This window comes from Triticum dicoccoides, chromosome 2B (assembly GCF_002162155.2).
Source record: "Triticum dicoccoides isolate Atlit2015 ecotype Zavitan chromosome 2B, WEW_v2.0, whole genome shotgun sequence".
Classification (NCBI taxonomy): Eukaryota; Viridiplantae; Streptophyta; class Magnoliopsida; order Poales; family Poaceae; genus Triticum; species Triticum dicoccoides.
Window position 1 is genome coordinate 10,309,663 of NC_041383.1, and position 16,408 is coordinate 10,326,070.

The following is a 16,408-nucleotide window of genomic DNA, read 5'->3' on the forward strand; positions in this document are numbered from 1 at the left end:
GGGGTTTTTCCATGCAAAAAGTGACGCCGGCGGTCCCAAGTGCGCCCCGACGGGCTGGGTTTTGCCTGTGGTCGCTGGGGCTAAATATTCCTAAATCCGGCGCAAAACAGCATGTTGGGGGCCTCACTGGGGCCTTTTTTCACGCTGGTGCTAAAAAAGGTGCTTGGGGAAGCATCTTGGGGGGGGGGGGCTAGTGGAGATGCTCTAAGGAGTCAGGTATAACACCTAAGTTTGATTGTGTTCAATCTTTTATGGATACTGATGCTTTTCGTGAATTTAGCACTAAATATGGACTTGATTCAGAGATAGTAGCTTCTTTCTTTGAATCATTTGCTACTCATGTTGATCTCCCTAAGGAGAAGTGGTTTAAATATCATCCTCCCATTGAAGTTAAAGTAGTAGAACCTATTAAAGTTGAAGAAAATATTGTTACTTATAATGTTGATCCTATTGTTCCTACTGCTTATATTGAGAAACCACCTTTCCCTGTTAGAATAAAGGATCTCTACTCCTAAAGGAGCAGTTGGTAGTCTCGCTTCCAGGTTTTTTTTTGTCCCACCACTTTCGTCCGGTTTTTTTTCGTAGGTTAACCGTCGTAGATTTTTTTCGTCGCCTCCCCCACTTCATCGGTTTATTTTCACTTCACCCTCTCACACAACGAAAAAAACTGAACGGATCAGAACTTTCCATACTGACGCAAATTATTTAGTAATGTCTTTATGTGAAAGAATCAATCACAATCAATCTCTAAAGATCAAATCTAAATTAATTAATCTTCATAACGTTTGTTTCCTTTCGAATCACGTCCATAACTTTCCTTCCTTGTTTGAGCAGAAACTGTTTGGTAGCAGAGATTAGGAAGCTTCCTATGAGTGTAGTAATAGGAAGTATTCTTTTTCTTGATGATTCGTTTTCATGCATGATGATAGTAAATTAGGCCAACATTCACCACTATTTATCAATGTCATCAATCGTATCCATTCCTACCAGTTTTAAGGGAATCTGCTCGCTATGTATTTTTTAAGGGGATCCGCTCGTTAAGTCGTCGTCGCATGTTATTTTCACAAATAATCTCTACTCCTAATGGAGCAGTTGGTAGCCTCGTACCGTTTATTTTTGTCCTCCTCCCACCTCCACTGGTTCTTTTTCTCTCCACTCTTTCCTTGCAAACCAATAATTTCCTAACATACAAAAGATCACGAATCTATCTTTCCTTACCCGAACCAATTGCACCCTACATCAGTGCATTTCTTTATTAAGAAAACTAACACGTTAATCTTAATGCATTGTAAACAAATCCAGTTATGGACCTAATTAATTTATTATGGAATCTATACATGGTCGCATTGGTTCTTTTTCTCTCCACTCTTTCCTTGCAAACCACTAATTTCCTAACATACAAAAGATCATGAATCTATCTTTCCTTACCCGAATCAATCGATCCCTAACTCAGTGCATTTCTTTATTAAGAAAACTAACACGTAAATCTTAACGCATTATAAAGAATTCCCGTTATGGACCTAATTAATTTATTATGGAATCTGTACGTGGTCGCATCTCTCCCCTCGTGAAAAAATCGCATACATCTCCCGTTAAAAAGGAAAAGAGAACATGAACGATCAATCCCACACCATGCATCTCAGTAGCAAAAAATCGCCCCCGCCTCTGCTTCTGCGCCTCGCCGTGTGCCCGGCTCGACCCATGCCTCGCCTGCATGGCTGGACGCCGCCGTCTCCACCGCCACGTACAAGAAAACGGTGGGCAGAACCATCCATTCAAATCGCACACCCCCACCCTCCTCCGCAATCCCTAGCCCCGCATCACCCTATCGCTTTCTCGCCTCTCTTTCCCCTCGATGTAGATGGTGCCGAGCAGCGGCCTCGAGCACCGGCGGTGCCGCCCTCTCTATCTTCGCTGCGTCGAGAGATGGGCCGAGGCTATCGTCGGTTCGCCGCCCACGATTGGGCCGCCTCCGGTTGTCGCGCACCACCAACTCCACCTAACGTGCCCTACCCTCTCCGCTTTCGACCTTCCGGCGACCACATCCCTCCGTGCCTCCATCCATCATCCACAAGGCCACTCCCTGCACCCACCCTCCTAAATTCTCCATACCGACGGACAATCACCGAAGATCCAAGTTGGCCCGATATCAATATTCTTACATGCTTTCTTTATCAGTTGGTGATGGGAATGGGTTCCAATTTCTCTCTCTGACTGTGGATTCGCAGGCAATAAGCGCTTCTACATGCATCCTCCTGTGGGTCCCTAAAGTACCAAGGTAAATGGTTGATGTTGCGTTTGTCTAGGATGATATATGTTGGCTCTATTCCGGTTCATCCGAGCAGTTCCGGTACATCGTGCATTTATCTTGCCAGTAATGTTCTGTGATGCTCTGATGCACTTTGGGAATTGTTTATCTTGTCTTCAGTGCAGAACATTTGTTTATTAATGCATGATAAGAATCCTTGTTACTACCTTGAACCTGTTTTATAATCCATATTGTTATGCACTAGCGCGTGTGCGTGTGAAATAGATGGATTATGGTCCCGTACCCAATAAGATGGATATTTGTGTGTGTTAGAGAGAGAGAGAGAGAGAGAAAGAGAGAGTGGGAGAGGGGGAGAGAGAGTGAGGAGGCGGGAGGGAGAGAGTGTGTGTGAGAATTTGATGGTAAAAAGGTCGCCAATGTCACTTGATATGTATGAGAATATTAAATGTAATATTAACATAATTGATATTGAACTCTTAAATTTAATGTGGCCCCGTTGCAACGCACAGGTGTTCTTCTAGTCATGCTAAAGCTTCAACTGTGGTTCGTAAGAGTAATGCTAGAACACCTACACCCCCTGAGCAAATTAAAGTCGAACCTAGTATTGCTATGGTTAAAGATCTCTTGGTTGATAATATTGATGGGCATGTTATTTACTTCTGTGATGAAGCTGCTAGAATTTCTAGACCCGATACTAAAAATAAAAATAGACCTGTTGTTGGCATGCCTGTTGTTTCTATTAAAATAGGAGATCATTGTTATCAGTGCTTATGTGATATGGGTGCTAGTGCGAGTGCAATACCTCATTCCTTATACGAAGAAATTATGCATGATATTGCACCTACTGAAATAGAAGGTATTGATGTTACTATTAAGCTTGCCAATAGAGATACTATTTCACCAACTGGGATTGTTAGAGATGTTGAAGTCTTGTGTGGGAAAATTAAATATCCTACTGATTTTCTTTTTCTTGGTTCCCCAAATGATCACTTTTGTCCCATTATATTTGGTATACCCTTCTTGAATACTGTTAATACTAGGATAGACTACGAAAAAGATATAGTTACTGTTGGCTTAGGGGATATGTCTCATGATTTTAATTTCTCTAAAATTTGTAGACAACCCCATGATAAACAATTGCCTAGTAAAGATGAAATTATTGGTCTTGCTTCTATTGTCGTGCCTCCTAATGATCCTTTAGAACAATATTTGCTAGACCATGAAAATGATATGTTTATGAACGAAAGAAGGGAAATAGATGAAGTATCCTTTAAACAGGGACCTATTTTAGAACACAACTTGCCTATTGAAATCCTAGGGGGTCCTCCTCCACCCAAGGGTGATCCCGTGTTTGAGCTTAAACAATTACCTGATACTCTTAAATATGCTTAGCTTGATGAAAAGAAGATATATCCTGTTATTATTAGTGCTAACCTTTCAGAGCATGAAGATGAGAAATTATTGAAAACTCTGAAGAAGCACCATGCTGCTATTGGATATACTCTTGATGATCTTAAGGGCATTAGTCCCACTCTATGCCAGCATAAAATAAAGCTGGCAAAAGATGCTAAACCAGTTGTTGATCACCAACGACGGTTAAATCCTAAGATGAAAGAAGTGGTAAGAAATTAAATACTAAAGCTTCTTGAGGCAGGTATAATTTATCATGTTGGTGATAGTCAGTGGGTAAGTCATGTCCATTGTGTCCCTAAGAAGGGAGGTATTATTGTTGTTCCTAATGATAAAGATGAATTGATCCCACAAACAATTGTTACAGGTTATAGAATGGTAATTGATTTCTGCAAATTAAATAAAGCTACTAGACAGGATCATTACCCTCTACCTTTTATTGATTAAATGCTAGAAAGATTATCCAAACATACACATTTTTTCTTTCTAGACGGTTATTCTGGTTTCTCTCAAATACCTGTGTCAAAAGAGGATCTGGATAAGACCACTTTTTCTTGCCCTTTCGGTACCTTTGCTTATAGACGCATGCCTTTTGGTTTATGCAATGCACCTGCTACCTTTCAAAGATGTATGCCTACTATATTCTTTGACTTATGTGAAAAGATTGTTGAGGTTTTCATGGATGATTTCTCCGTGTATGGAACTTCTTTTGATGATTGGTGAAGCAACCTTGATCGAGTCTTGTAGAGATGTGAAGAAACTAATCTTGTCTTAAATTGGGAGAAGTGCCACTTTATGGTTAACGAAGGTATTGTCTTGGGGCATAAAATTTCTAAAAGAGGTATTAAAGTTGATAAAGCTAAAGATGATGCTATTGAAAAGATGTTATGTCCTAAGGACATCAAAGCTATAATAAGTTTCCTTGGTCATGCCGGTTTTTATAGGAGGTTCATTAAAGACTTCTCAAAAATTTCTAGGCCTCTGACTAATCTCTTACAAAAAGATGTTCCTTTTGTCTTTGATGATGATTGTGTAGAAGCATTTGAAATACTTAAGAAAGCCTTGATTTCTGCACCTATTGTTCAGCCACCTGATTGGAATTTGCCCTTTGAAATTATGTGTGATGCTAGTGATTATGCTGTAGGTGTTGTTCTAGGACAAAGAGTTGATAAGAAATTAAATGTTATCAAATATGCTAGTAAAACTCTAGACACTACCCAGAGAAATTATGCTACTACTGAAAAAGAATTTTTAGCAGTTGTATTTGCTTGTGATAAGTTCAGACCTTTGATTCCAAAGTAACTTTTCACACTGATCATGCTGCTATTAAATACCTTATGGAAAAGAAAGATGCTAAAGCTAGACTTATTAGATGGGTTCTCTTTCTACAAGAATTTAATTTGCATATTATTGATAGAAAGGGAGCTGAGAACCTCGTTGCAGACAACTTGTCTAGGTTAGATAATGTTATTGATGACCCACTTCCTATTGATGATAGCTTTACTGATGAACAATTAGCTGTAATAAATGCTTCTCGTACTCCTCCATGGTATGCTGATTTTGCTAATTACATTGTTGCTAAATTTATACCACCTAGTTTCACATACCGGCAAAACAAAAAGTTTTTTATGATTTAAGAAATTACTTTTGGGATGACACACACCTTTGTAAAGAAGGAGTAGATGGTGTTATTAGACATTGTGTACCTGAGCATGAATAGGAACAGATCCTACACAAGTGTCACTCCGAGGCATATGGAGGACACCACGCTGGAGATAGAACTGCACATAAGGTATTGCAATCTGCTTTTTATTGGCCTACTCTCTTCAATGATGCCCGTAAGTTTGTCTTATCTTGTGATGAATGTCAAAGAATTGGTAATATTAGTAGATGTGAGGAAATGCCTATGAACTATTCACTTGTTATTGAACCATTTGATGTTTGGGGCTTTGATTATATGGGTCTTTTTCCTTCCTCTAATGGGTATACACATATTTTAGTTGATGTTGATTATGTTACTAAGTGGGTAGAAGCTATCCCAACTAGTAGTGCTGATCATAACACCTTTATTAAGATGCTTAGACAAGTTATTTTTTTGGAGTTTTGGAGTCTGTAGATACTTAATGACTGATGGTGGTTCACATTTTATTCATGGTGCTTTCCGTAAAATGCTTGCTAAGTATGATGTTAATCATAGAATTGCATCTCCGTACCATCCACAGTCTAGTGGTCAAGTAGAATTGAGTAGTAGAGAGATTAAATTAATTTTGCAAAAGACTGTTACTAGATCTAGAAAGAATTGGTCCAAAAACTTGATGATGCATTATGGGCCTATAGAACTGCATATAAAAATCCTATGGGTATGTCTCCGTATAAAATGGTTTATGGAAAAGCATGTCACTTACCTCTCGAACTAGAACACAAGGCATATTGGGTTATTAAAGAGCTCAATTATGATTTCAAACTTGCCGGTGGGCTATTTGACATTACTCACTTGATGAATGGAGAACCCAGGCCTATGAGAATGCCAAATTGTTTAAAGAAAAGGCTAAAAGATAGCATTACAATAGGATACAAAAGCGTGAGTTTAATGTAGGTGATTATGTTTTGCTATACAACTCTCATTTAAGATTTTTTGCAGGAAAACTTCTCTCTAAATGGGAAGGTCCTTACATTGTCGAGGAGGTTTATCGTTTCGGTGCCATAAAAATCAACAACGCTGAAGGCACAAATCCGAAGGTGGTGAATGGTCAAAGAATCAAACATTATATCACAGGTAATCCCATAAATGTTGAAACCAATGTTATTGACACCGTAGCCCCGGAGGAGTACATAATGGACACTTTCCAGAATGTTTCATACTCCGAAAAGGAATAGGTATGTGGTACGGTAAGAAAACCGACTCCAAAATTGCTCAACTAGCAATTTTTCTCCGTTTTGGAATATTTAAAAAATTAGGAAAATCAGAAGCAGACTGAAGGAGACATGGGGCATCCATGAGGGTGGAGGGCGTGCCCTACCCCCCTGAGCGCGCCCCCTGCCTCGTGGACACCTCGTGTGCCCTCCGGACTCCGTTTTCTTTTACGATACTTCTTTTGGTCGGTAAAAATTCATTATATAATCTCCCGAAGGTTTTGACCACCGTTCCACGACGAAATCCTCTGTTTTTGTTTTGAGCTATTTTCTGTCAGAGTTTCTCAAGGTCAGGCATCACGTCGTTCCCCTCCTCCAACAATGTGGGCGACGATGATTGGCTAATGAAGATAGAGACGAAGCTAGAAGTGATGTCTACTATGCAACCTTCTCCTTGTAGACGTTGTTGGGCCCCCAAGTGCAGAGGTTTGTAGGACAGTAGCAAATTTCCCTCAAGTGGATGACCTAAGGTTTATCAATTTGTGGGAGGTGTAGGATGAAGATGGTCTCTCTCAAACAACCCTGCAACCAAATAACAAAGAGTCTCTTGTGTCCCCAACACACCCAATACAATGGTAAATTGTATAGGTGCACTAGTTCGGCGAAGAGATGGCGATACAAGTGCAATATGGATGGTAGATGTGAGTATTTGTAATCTGAAAAATATAAAAACAGCAAGGTAACAAGCGATAAAAGTGAGCACAAATGGTATTGCAATGCTAGGAAACAAGGCCTAGGGTTCATACTTTCACTAGTGCAAGTTCTCTCATCAATAATAACATAATTGGATCATATAACTATCCCTCAACATGCAACAAAGAGTCACTCCAAAGTCACTAATAGCGAAGAACAAACGAATAGATTGTTGTAGGGTACGAAACCACCTCAAAGTTATCATTTCTGATCGATCTATTTAAGAGTCCGTAGTAAAATAACACGAAGCTATTCTTTCCGTTCGATCTATCATAGAGTTCGTACTAGAATAAGACCTTAAGACACAAAACAACCAAAACCCTAATGTCACCTAGATACTCCAATGTCACCTCAAGTATCCGTGGGCATGATTATACGATATGCCTCACACAATCTCAGATTCATCTATTCAACCGACACAAAGTACTTCAAAGAGTGCCCCAAAGTGTCTACCGGAGAGTCAAGACGAAAACGTGTGCCAACCCCTATGCACAAGTTCATTGAACCCGCAAGTTGATCACCAAAACATACATCTAGTTGATCACGTAAATATCCCATTCTCACCACAGATAAGCACGGCAAGACATACATCAAGTTTTCTCAAATCCTTAAAGACTCAATCTGACAAGACAACTTCAAGGGGAAAACTCAGTCCATTACAAGAGAGTAGATGGGGAGAAACATCATAAGATCCATCTATAATAGCAAAGCTCGCGATACATCAAGATCGTGCCAAATCAAGAACACGAGGGAGAGAGAGAGATCAAACACATAGCTACTGGTACATACCCTCAGCCCCAAGGGTGAACTACTCCCTCCTCGTCATGGAGAGCGCCGGGATGATGAAGATGGCCAACGGTGATGGATCTCCCCTCCGGCAGGGTGCCGGAACAGGGTTCCAATTGGTTTTTGGTGGCTACAGAGGCTTGCGGAGGTGGAACTCCTGATCTATTTAGCTCCTCGATGTTTTTAGGGTATATGGACATATATAGGTGAAAGAAGTCGGTCAGGGGAGCCACGAGGGGCCCACGAGGGTGGGGGCGCGCCTAGGAGGCGCGCCTCCCTACCTCGTGGCTTCCTCGTTGCTTCCCTGACGTATACTCCAAGTCTCCTGGATTGCTTCCATTCCAAAAATAACTCTCCTGAAGGTTTCTTTCCGTTTGGACTCCGTTTGATATTCCTTTTCTTCGAAACACTGAAATAGGCAAAAACGACAATTTGGGTTGGGCCTCCGGTTAATAGGTTAGTCCCAAAAAATAATATAAAAGTGTATAGTAAAGCCCATAAACATCCAAAACAGGTAATATAATAGCATGAATACTTCATAAAGTATAGATACGTTGGAGACGTATCAGCATCCCCAAGCTTAATTCCTGCTCGTCCTCGTGTAGGTAAATGATAAAAGAAATAATTTATGAAGTGTGAATGCTAGCAGGTGCACAAGTTTGATCAATGATAATTTCAATCACCTTTTCTAGCATTATTATATGTTATAACAGTAGCTCATCTCATAAAACTTCTCGTGATCAAGTAACAAGCTATTCACATGTTAAAGCATAGACCATAAACTTCTTGAAAACTAGCAAACTTCATTCTTAGTCATCAAACAGTTACAATTCATCTTATTTTCAGGAAGGGTCTATGTCAGGGCTTTGATTTAGCAAACTCCACATACTCAACTATCATTTAATCTTTCACAATTGCTAACACTCATGTGAAATTTATGTGTTCAAAGTTTTAATCAAACATAGAGAAAGATAGGGGCTTATAGTTTCACCTCCCAACCTTTTACCTCAAGGGTAATGTCAACAATAATAATTTATGAACGCCTACATCCAAGTGGATATATATATCCGGATCACCCCAACAAAAGTGCTTGCCAAAGGAAAAAGTGTAAAAAGGGAAAGGTGATGATCACCATGACTCTTGTACAAGGGTAGAAGATAATAGTAAAAGATAGGCTCTTCGCAGAGGGAAGCAGAGGTTTTCATGCGCTTTTGTGGTTGGATGCACAAAATCTTAATGCAAAAGAATGTCACTTTATATTGCCGCTTGTGATAAGGACCTTTATTATGCAGTCCATCGCTTTTATTTCATCCCTATCACAAGTTCGTATAAATCTTATTTTCTTCGCACTAATAGATCATACATATTTAGAGAGCAATTTTTATTGCATGCACCGATGAAAACTTACTTGAAGGATCTTACTCAATCCATAGGTAGGTATGGTGGACTCTCATGGCAAAACTGGTTTAAAGGATGTTTGGAAGCACAAGTAGTATTTCTACTTGGTGCAAAGAATTTGGCTAGCATGAGAGGGAAAGGCAATCTCAACATGTTGGATGATCCAAGACAATATAACTTTTCAGATATAGGAAAACATAACCCATTATGTTGTCTTCCTTGTGCAACATCAACCTTTTAGCATGTCATATTTTAATGAGTGCTCACAATTACAAAAGATGTCCAAGATAGTATATTTATATGTGAAATCTCTCTTCTTTCAATATTCTTTCATAAATCGTTCAAGTGACCAATACAATGTTTGCTAACATTCAATAAATTTACCACCTCTACTTCTTATATGTGAAGTCATTACTCCCAATGGGATAAAAACATGAAACATATATAATTTCTGATTTATGATATTCAAATCATTCAACCATTTACTCGTAGGATATAAGTGAAGCACACGAGTAAATGACAAACTACTTCAAAAAGATATAAGTGAAGATCAATGAGTAGTCAAATAATTATGTAGCTATGTGAAGACTCTCTCTCATTTAAGGATTTTAGATCTTGGTATTTTATTCAAATAGCAAGCAAACCAAGATAAAATGGCATTGCAAGGATAGCACAACGAATGTGAAGAAGCAAAAACTTAGGTTCAACCAATACTAACCGATAATTGTTGAAGAAGAAAGGTGGGATGCCTACCGGGGCATCCCCAAACTTGGATGCTTGAGACTTATTGAAATATTATCTTGGGGTGCCTTGGGCATCCCCAAGCTTGAGCTTTTGTGTCTCCTTAATTCCTTTTATATCTTGGTTTCTTAAATCTCGAAAGCTTCATCCACACCAAACTCAACAAGAACTCGTGAGATAAGTTAGTATAAACCAATGCAAAAACCTTATCATTTTATACTATAACAAATAACAAAAATTATTATTCAACATTTCATACTAAATGTCTCTGCATATTTAATACTCCTATCCTGAAATAGAATCATGAAACAAGCAAACATATGCAAACAATGCAAACATAACAGCAATCTGCCAAAACAGTATGGTCTGTAAAGAATGCAAGATTCATCATACTTCCCTAACTCCAAAAATTATGAGTAAATACTAAACTGTAGAATATTTATCAGAGCTCAATATTCAAAAAGTTTCAATATTATATCATCCTCTGACTTTTCTAGGGAATTTTGGCAACAGCGGTAAACTTTCTGTTTTGAAGCAGCACATGTATAATTGCAAAATAAGCATGGTAAAGGCTATCCTTGACATTTTTATTGAAAATATAGATGCAAAACATTATTATAAATAACAGAAAGAAAATACTAACAAAATAAAATGACGCTCCAAGAAAAACACATATCATGTGGTGAATTAAAATATAGCTCCAAGTAAAGTTACCGATGAATGAAGACGAAAGAGGGGACGATTTCCGGGGCATCCCCAAGCTTAGGATCTTGGTTGTCCTTGAATATTACCTGGGGGTGCCTTGGGAATCCCCAAGCTTAGGCTCCTGCCACTCCTTATTCCATAGTCCATCGAATCTTTACCCAAAACATGAAAACTTCACAACACAAAACTCAACAGAAAATCTCATGAGCTCCGTTAGTATAAGAAAATAAACCACCACTTAGGTACTGTTGTGAAATCATTATAAATTCATATTGGTGTAATATCTACTGTATTCCAACTTCTCTATGGTTTGTACCCTCCGATCTTACTCATAGATTCATCAAAATAAGCAAACAACACATAGAAAACAGAATCTGTCAAAAACAGAACAGTCTGTAGTAATATGTATCATTCGAATACTTCTGTAACTCCAACAATTCTGAAATAAATTGACGGACCTGAGGAATTTGTCTATTAATCAACCGAAAAAAGAATAAACCTAAAATCACTCTCCAGTAAGAAATGTCAGCTATTCTCGTGAGCGCAAAAGTTTCTGTTTTTTACAGCAAGATCACAAAGACTTCACCCAAGTCTTCCCAAAGGTTATACTTGGCACAAACACTAATTAAAACATAAAACCACATCTAACCAGAGGCTGGATGAATTATATATTACTAAACAGGAACAAAAAGTAAGAAACAAAAATAAATTTGGGTTGCCTCCCAACAAGCGCTAACGTTTAACGCCCCTAGCTAGGCATAATGATTTCAATGATGCTCATATAAGATAAGAATTGAAACATAAATAGAAAATCATGAAGATTATGACTAGCACATTTAAGTCTAACCCACTTCCTATGGATAGGGATTTTTTGAGCAAACAACTTATGGGAACAATAATCAACTAGCATCTGAAGGTAAAACAAACAGAGCTTCAAGATTTTTCAACACATAGAGAGGAAACTTGATATTATTGCAATTCCTACAAGCATATGTTCCTCTCTCATAATAATTTTCAGTAGCATCATGAATAAATTCAACAATATAACCATCACATAAAGCATTCTTTTCATGATCTACTTGCATAGAAATTTTACTACTCTACACATAAGCAAATTTGTTCTCATGAATAGTAGTGGGAGCAAACTCAACAAAATAACTATCATGTGAAGCATAATCCAATTGAAAATTAAAATCATGATGAAAAGTTTCATGGTTACCTTTATTCTTTATAGCATATGTGTCATCACAATAATCATCATAAATAGGAGGCATGCTTTCATCATAATAAATTTTCTCATCAAAACTTGGGGGACTAAACATATCATCTGCATCAAACATAGGATCCCCAAGCTTGTGGCTTTGCATATCATTAGCATCATGGGTATTGAAAGAATTTATACTAACAACATTGAAATCATGCTCATCACTCACATATTTTATGCCAAGCATTCTATGTAATTCTTCTTCTAGTACTTGAGCACAATTTTCCTTCCAATCATTTTCACGAAAGACGTTAAAAAGATGAAGCATATGAGGAACCCTCATTTTTTTGTCGTTTTCTTTTATAAAATAAACTAGTGATAAAACAAGAAACAAAAATATTCGATTGCAAGATCTAAAGATATACCTTCAAGCACTAACCTCCCCGGCAACGGCGCCAGAAAAGAGCTTGATGTCTACTACGCAAACTTATCCTTGTAGACGTTGTTGGGCCTCCAAGTGCAGAGGTTTGTAGGGCAGTAGAAAATTTCCCTCAAGTGGATGACCTAAGGTTTATCAATCTGTCGGAGGTGTAGGATGAAGATGGTCTCTCTCAAACAACCCGGCAACCAAATAACAAAGAGTCTCTTGTGTCCCCAACACACCCAATACAATGGTAAATTGTATAGGTGCACTAGTTCGGCGAAGAATGGTGATACAAGTGCAATATGGATGGTAGATATGAGTATTTGTAATCTGAAAATATAAAAACAGCAAGGTAACAAGCGATAAAAGTGAGCACAAATGGTATTGCAATGCTAGGAAACAAGGCCTAGGGTTCATACTTTCACTAGTGCAAGTTCTCTCAACAATAATAACATAACTGGATCATATAACTATCCCTCAACATGCAACAAAGAGTAACTCCAAAGTCACTAATAGCGGAGAACAAACGAAGAGATTATTGTAGGGTACGAAACCACCTCAAAGTTATCCTTTCTGATCGATCTATTCAAGAGTCCATAGTAAAATAACACGAAGCTATTCTTTCCGTTCGATCTATCATAGAGTTCGTACTAGAATAACACCTTAAGACACAAATCAACCAAAACCCTAATGTTACCTAGATACTCCAATGTCACCTCAAGTATCTGTGGGCATGATTATACGATATGCATCACACAATCTCATATTCATCTATTCAACCAACACAAAGTACTTCAAAGAGTGCCCCAAAGTTTCTACCGGAGAGTCAAGACGAAAAAGTGTGCCAACCCCTATGCATAAGTTCATTGAACCCGCAAGTTGATCACCAAAACATACATCAAGTAGATCACGTGAATTTCTCATTGTCACCACAGATAAGCACGTCAAGACATACATCAAGTGTTCTCAAATCCTTAAAGACTCAATCCGACAAGAGAACTTCAAGGGGAAAACTCAATCCATTACAAGAGAGTAGAGGGGGAGAAACATCATAAGATCCAAATATAATAGCAAAGCTCGCGATACATCAAGATCGTGCCAAATCAAGAACACGAGAGAGAGAGAGAGAGAGAGAGAGAGATCAAACACATAGCTACTGGTACATACCCTCAGCCCCGAGGGTGAAATACTCCCTCCTCGTCATGGAGAGCGCCGGGATGATGAACCACCGGTGATGGATCCCTCCTCCGGCAGGGTGCCGAAAGAGGGCCCCGATTGGTTTTTTGTGGCTACAGAGGCTTGCGGCGGCGGAACTTCCGATCTATTGTGCTCCTCGATGTTTTTAGGGTATGTGGACATATATAGGCGAAAGGAGTCGGTCAGGGGAGCCACGAGGGGCCCACGAGGGTGGGGGCGCGCCAGGGGGGCGCGCCTCCTTGCCTTGTGGCTTCCTCGTTGCTTCCCTAATGTATACTCCAAGTCTCTTGGATTGCTTCCGTTCCAAAAATAACTCTCCCGAAGGTTTCATATCGTTTGGACTCCGTTTGATATTCCTTTTCTTCGAAACACTGAAATAGGCATAAACAACAATTTGGGTTGGGCCTCCGGTTAATAGTTTCGTCCCAAAAAAATAATATAGAAGTGTATAGTAAAACCCATAAACATCCAGAATAGGTAATATAATAGCATGAATACTTCATAAATTATAGATACGTTGGAGACATATCAAGAAGAAATCGGGGAAATCAAGGAAGGTTACAAGATCAAGGGGGCCGCAGAGGAGAAAGTCCCGATAGTAGAAGAAGAAGGCTTCTTTCAACCTTACTAAACTCATCTCACCCCTACTGAAATTGAAGCTTTCAAGATGATTGAGCTAGTTCGCATACAAAACAAGTATCTCACACGTGAAAATATTTTGTTGCAAGAGCATATCACCACACTCAAGGGCATTATCCGCAAGTTGGAGGATCTCCTACGCTCGATGTGCGACACGCCGTCATCAACAACTTCATCATCACCACCTTCGAAGAAAGAAACATAAACACATGGGTATGGTCACTCCCCTTGGCAACTGCCAAGCTTGAGGGAGGTGCCCCGGTATCGTATCACCATCACACCTCTATCTTTACTGTTTTTCTTAGTTCGATCCTTTTGGTTATATCTTGATCTAGTAGAATAAAGTTTTATTATGATCTAGTTTTGAGTTTTGTGTTGATCCCTTTCTATGTAATCGAGTCTGTGAGCTATATATAATAAAGATTAGTTTTGAGTTGAGGGCTTCGCTATCTTGCTATGATTTGAGGGAATAAAAGAAAAAGAAAGAATAAAAAGAAATAAAAAGATCATATTGATCTTATGGAGACTAATGACTTCACATATAGTAGTTCTTCCCTTGCATAAATCACTTTCAGATGTGCCTTAATCTCTCGGACCTCTAGTGCGGATCCGGTTACTGCAGCCCTAGTACGAGCATGCGCAAGATGAGTTCTTAACTTGGCAATTTGTCTCCTGATGGATACGAACACCTCACGAGCCCATCTTTACATATTGCTCGTCATGTTGCTAAGCCTATTCCAGGTCACAGTCAAACAAGCTTCCCCTGAGCCCGCCGCCTCCCATGCTTCCTGTACCATAGCATCGCATTGATCATATCTCGTCCATGCTTCCTCAAACTGAAATGGCCTTGGTCCTTCACTATCCGTCCGTGGAGCTATCTCCATCACACGTACAAGGATAGCGTGATGGTCAGATTCTTCAGTTACAACATGTCTCCGAAAATAACTCCAGTAAACTGTCTGTGCATGTAGCACAATCTAGGCGCACTTGAATATTCGTTGCACCGTCTCGCTTGTTGTCCTCTGTGTATGGGTACCCCGAGAAGCCGAGGCCACAGTCTGCCAAACAATCATGAAAATCTTCCATTTGCGCAAAAAGGCCCTGGGTTTCCACCTAGCTTACTAGTCTGGAAGAGTGCCTCATTGTAATCACCAACACAGATCCATGGAAGGTTATCTTGTGCTCGGAGATACGTGATCGCATCCCACGATTTCTTTCGTAAATTAGTCTTTGGCTCCCCATAGAATCCAGTGAATCTCTAGGTCTTGTCCTCCCAAATCATCTTCGCATCGATGAAGTATTGGCACCATGGCCTGATCTTTACCTACACATTTTCTCTCCACCACAAAGCAAGACCCCTGCTCAAGCCTTGACAATCCACAACAACTCCTCTTTTAAAGCCAAGGCTCCACTTGAGTTTCTCCATTGCTCTCGCCTTCTTCTTAGTTTCTGAAAGGAACAACACTGCTGGGTTGTAAGACCATATCAGGTCCCGTAATTCGCCTACTGTCGAACCCAACCCCGGTCCTCGACAGTCCAGGCTAGGCAATTCATGGTGACCGGCGGGGTCTGCCATTACATTTTTGTTCTCAAAGATGCGCTCAAACACAGAAGATGGTTTACGTCTTTTATCGCGAATGAACGCCTCATGCTCAAACTTCCTATCTGGATCATCCTTCGCCACCCATCTTTGCTTGGTCCTTCTCTTCCTATTTTCCTTCTCAAAACATGTTTAGGGCTGCATCTGATGGGTCGGCCTATACTCATGCCTTGGCTTCCTCCTATACGTGCCTCTCGTTCTGTCTCTCAAGCCATGTTTACATGTATCAGATGCACCATCAGTCCACCTTGCATGATCCGGGCGTTGAAAGTTTGGCGACTAAGCATTGTTATTTCCCTTGGCTTCCCATGTCTTACCCTGAGAACTATCTTTCTGCCTCTGTTGTTCAACAAATTTGCTCCTCAAATCATGTTCTCTATGTTATTCCAAGCCCCTCCGCAGATTGTTTTGACCCGGGACCTGGTCACT

The 16,408-nt window shown here is 39.7% G+C and overlaps 1 protein-coding gene across 1 annotated transcript in view; it reads right to left on the reverse strand.

Moving 5' to 3' along the window:
* The window catches only part of LOC119360180 (L-type lectin-domain containing receptor kinase IX.1-like), a 24,104-nt gene that overhangs the window by 510 nt on the left and 7,186 nt on the right, over window positions 1-16,408 (reverse strand). The window lies entirely within an intron of this gene.